This window comes from Mauremys mutica, chromosome 13 (genome assembly GCF_020497125.1).
Source record: "Mauremys mutica isolate MM-2020 ecotype Southern chromosome 13, ASM2049712v1, whole genome shotgun sequence".
NCBI lineage: Eukaryota > Metazoa > Chordata > Testudines > Geoemydidae > Mauremys > Mauremys mutica.
In genome coordinates, this window is record NC_059084.1 from 39,957,743 (window position 1) to 39,962,534 (window position 4,792).

Genomic DNA, 4,792 nt, shown 5'->3' on the forward strand with positions numbered 1-4,792 from the left:
GTGGGGGATCATTGTCCAGGATGGATGCCTACCAAAACTTAGATTGATGTATAGATACAGCCTGAGATAGGCAGCTAATTACAATTGACTTTCCATAGGAGCTGGATGCCTAACCAGTTTAGATTATTATTATTATTATTATTGTCAGTTACTAATGGGGAAGTGTGTATGCCACTATACAATGCTCTTACGGCTAGCATTTACTGACTGTGGTTTTGAAATTCTAAGCACAGTCCATAGACTGAAGGCAGCATGAAGGTTGAATTCCCCTCTCAGTCCCAGAGGGCTTTTCAGTCACAGAGTCAATGAAAGTTGTGTTGGACCTGAGTTATGGAGAGAGGTCCCCAGGGCTCCCAAGGTTTTGCTTGGTGATGTCCTTATGGGGAAGTGCAGTCTTCTCTCTTTTGGCCATGAGATCCCCAGTGTCTTGAAGCAATTTTAAAAGCTCCTCTTCAGTACTTAATTACTCAGAGGCAGAAGCAGACGTAGAGGAAGAGAGACATTCTTTCTTGATGAGGTAGGAGTGGGTGGAATTGGTTCCATCTTCTACATATTAAGGGACTGATGGGACAAAGCAGACTGTGTAGTTATCTAAAGTTTTCTGGTCTGTATTATGCAGTGGGTAAGACTAAAACATCTCAATAGCTCCTTATAGATTGAAGGTGAAGTCCTGGATCAATTTAAGTCAATGGCAAAACTCACAAGGTTATATGAACAGTTGTACTTTCAAGTGGTTGCTCATCCAACAGATCAACAGAACTGAAAGAAGTAAGAAAACCATAATTTTCCAAAATCAGCACTGGCCTACCTCTTCTCCTATTGAATGGTAAAACTCCTGTGGTCTTCAGTGGGAACACAGTTAAGCCAATGGCTGGTATTTTCGAAACTCAGACAATACAACTCTGCAAGGGAGTGACAGGTAATGGAGGTGCTACATTGATTTCTATTTACTGATTTTTTTCTTGAAAATTCAGCCCAGGTGAAGAAGAATTAAAGGTTCGATGAAGGCAGTGGAGATACTCACATGTGTGGTTTGGTGACCTCTGAAATGTGTTGGGAGGGTCAGAGTCTGCAAATCCAACCAAGCAAAATCAACATTGTTATCCCCTGCTTGACAGGTAGCCTGAGGGTGGCATGGACTGGGGAGTAGGGACAGCCTCTCTGATCAATAGAATTGTTCCAGCCAGATCCAGAAAGAAATATTTTGATTTGTCTGAGCAGAGAGTACTGCCTGTCTTTGGCCCACACGAGGTCAGTCTAACAAAGGCTGCCAATGCAACTGTTCTAAAATGAACAAAAGGAGGAGAAGAATCCTGGGGTCCTCTCTCATTTATAGTCTGGGCTGACTCCAATTCAAATCAGGAATATGTAAAACCTGATGAGCTGCCTCAAGGATCACAGTAAGGCAAACTGGGGTATCCGTTCAGATTTCATACACTCAGGAAAAAATCCCCTACACTTTGAAAAGAGTAAGGATTGAGTAAAACCTTAGTAAAATCCTCTGAATTATGCTCATGGAAAAGGGAAGTGAGCTCCCAATAGAAGCAGCATTGGTCATTAAGACATGCCATTAGTCTGGATGTGGCCCTCATAAAGAGATCTGTATCAATGCTCTATTGCAGCTCTATTTGAGAGAAAGCAAAGGAGAAAAACTCAGGTTTAATCATGTTTTATTCCACAGTTCTTCTAAATATATGTTCACTTGGCTCTCTGTCTCTCTCTTTCTCTCTGTCTCTCTCTCTCTCACACACACACACACACACACACTCGCATGCATATATATGTACATATGCAGAGTATCAAGCACATTTTAAAAGGAATGAATGCTCAGCTTGCTAAATCTCATAAGAACAGAACATAAAAACGGCCATACCGGGTCAGACCAAAGGTCCATCTATCCCAGTATCTGTCTACCGACAGTGGCCAATGCCAGGTGCCCCAGAGGGAGTGAACCTAACAGGCAATGATCAAGTGATCTCTCTCCTGCCATCAATCTCCATCCTCTGATGAACAGAGGCTAGGGACACCATTCTTACCCATCCTGGCTAATAGCCATTTATGGACTTAGCCACCATGAATTTATCCAGTTCCCTTTTAAACATTATTATAGTCCTAACCTTCACAACCTCCTCAGGTAAGGAGTTCCACAAGTTGACTGTGCGCTGCGTGAAGTACTTCCTTTTATTTGTTTTAAACCTGCTGCCTACTAATTTCATTTGGTGACCCCTAGTTCTTGTATTATGGGAATAAGTAAATAACTTTTCCTTATCCACTTTCTCAACATCACTCATGATTTTATATACCTCTATCATATCCCCCCTTAGTTTTCTCTTTTCCAAGCTGAAGAGTCCTAGCCTCTTTAATCTTTCCTCGTATGGGACCCTCTCCAAACCCCTAATCATTTTAGTTGCCCTTTTCTGAACCTTTTCTAGTGCTAGAATATCTTTTTTGAGGTGAGGAGACCACATCTGTACACAGTATTTGAGATGTGGGCGTACCATGGGTTTATATAAGGGCAATACTATATTCTCAGTCTTATTCTCTATCCCCTTTTTAATGATTCCTAACATTCTGTTTGCTTTTTTGACCACCTCTGCACACTGCGTGGACATCTTCAGAGAACTATCCACGATGACTCCAAGATCTTTTTCCTGACTCATTGTAGCTAAATTAGCCCCCATCATATTGTATGTATAGTTGGGGTTATTTTTTCCAATGTGCATTACTTTACATTTATCCACATTAAATTTCATTTGCCATTTTGTTGCCCAATCACTTAGTTTTGTGAGATCTTTTTGAAGTTCTTCACAATCTACTTTGGTCTTAACTATCTTGAGCAGTTTAGTATCATGGTCCCCTTTTTATAAAACCCTAGAAATTTTAACAAAGAAGCCCCTTTTTGTGCTATCCAATTATCAGAATTATCTGACTGCCCCTGAGGATTGACAAGAAGGGGCAAAATTGTTTTTAAATAGAAACATTTTAAGGTCTCGCATAATTACTGTGTCCATTCTGAACCCTGGGATGGAACTCAGTGGGAGAAGCTTCTTCTGATTCATTTCTTTCTGAGGTACACAGACAGCCTTTTCTGCTGCATTAATTTGCAGGTTGGAGCCCGAGTTTAAACCAGATTTCAAACCCCCAAAATGGGTTCTTCAGATCTTAGGTTCCACCGAAGGTCCGTTTCTGATCATTAAGATTAATTTATTACATGATAATAATATTGAACTAGAGATGGTTGGGAAATGGAATTTCTATCTTCTGGGAAATATGGACAGTTTAAAATTTGTTTCCTTCCTGAACTTGAATATTTTGAAATTTTCATGAAATGGATATTGTGAAAAAAAAAGAAAGAATTCAGATACATTGAAGTGATATTATTGGAAGGTTTCATTTTGATAATGTTGAAATATTTCATTTCAATAGTTCTAAACCATTACAGTTATAATCTAATATGAAACATAAAACAAAATATCAAATATAATATTGTGTATAATATATAAATTTAATATTGTATTTAATATTCTAAGGTAATATTTTCTAAACTAATGTGACAAAAAAGTCAAAATAAAACAAAAGGAGAAAGATGGAACAAAATGAAATGGGAAAGTCTATAAACAAAATAATGCATTTGATTCAACTCTTCAATTTTTTCCGTTGAATGTTTTGTCAATATTGGCCCATTCCTGCAACATATTTTGATTTCAGCAAACTGGCATTTTACAAAGGAGAACAGTGCGATCATTCCGCTCCCTCCAACTACATATGTATCTAATATCAGTAATTCCTTCCCTTTGTTTTCAGGCCCCAAGGTCTCTGCTGAAGAGTATTGAGGACATGGAGAAGGACAACCAGACATGTGTGACTGAGATAGAGTTGCTGGGATTCTCCGATTTCCAATCACTGCAAGTCCTACCCTTTGTGCTAGTGTTCACCTTCTATGTGATGGCCCTGGTAGGGAACACTCTAATTGTTATCATCACAGTCACAGACTCTACCCTTCAAACCCCTATGTATTTCTTCCTCAGGAATTTATCCTTCCTGGAGATCTGCTACACCTCGGTCACCCTGCCCAAGATGCTGGTCAACCTGATCTCGGAGACCCAGACTATCTCCTTTGTAGGTTGCGGTGTTCAGATGTGTTTCTTTGCTCTCTTTGGCATCACTGAGTGCTGCCTCCTCTCTGTCATGGCATATGACCGGTACGTGGCCATATGCCACCCCCATGCAATATACCCTCAGCATGAACCAGATGGTTTGTGCTCGGATGGCAGCCGGTTCCTGGATCATTGGTATCCTGGTAGGTTTTGGACACACCATTTCAATATTTACACTGCCTTTCTGTGGGTCTAATAGAATCAGCCATTTCTTCTGTGACGTTTTCCCTGTGCTGAGACTGGCCTCAACAGACACACACAAGAATGAAGTTGCCATTACTACCACCACAGTTCTCTTTATCCTGGCCCCATTTTTGCTCATTCTCTTGTCTTATAGCCTCATCATCTCCACCATCCTGAAGATGCCCTCAGCTGAAGGCAGACACAAATCCTTCTCCACCTGCTCCTCACACCTCATTGTGGTTTCTCTCTTCTACGGGACTGCAACACTTATTTATATGCAGCCCAGTTCAGCGCAGTCCCAGGGCAGTAATAGGTTCCTTTCCCTGGTATACACGGTGTTGACTCCAACATTTAACCCCGTTATTTACAGCCTGAGGAACAAGGAGATAAGATGTGCTCTCAGGAAGACAATAGGCAGGAAAATGTTCCCTCAGGTTATATCTATGGGATGA

The 4,792-nt window shown here is 40.6% G+C and overlaps 1 pseudogene; it reads left to right on the forward strand.

Moving 5' to 3' along the window:
- The first annotated feature begins 3,837 nt into the window (after positions 1-3,837).
- LOC123348428 lies at positions 3,838-4,792 on the forward strand (annotated as a pseudogene).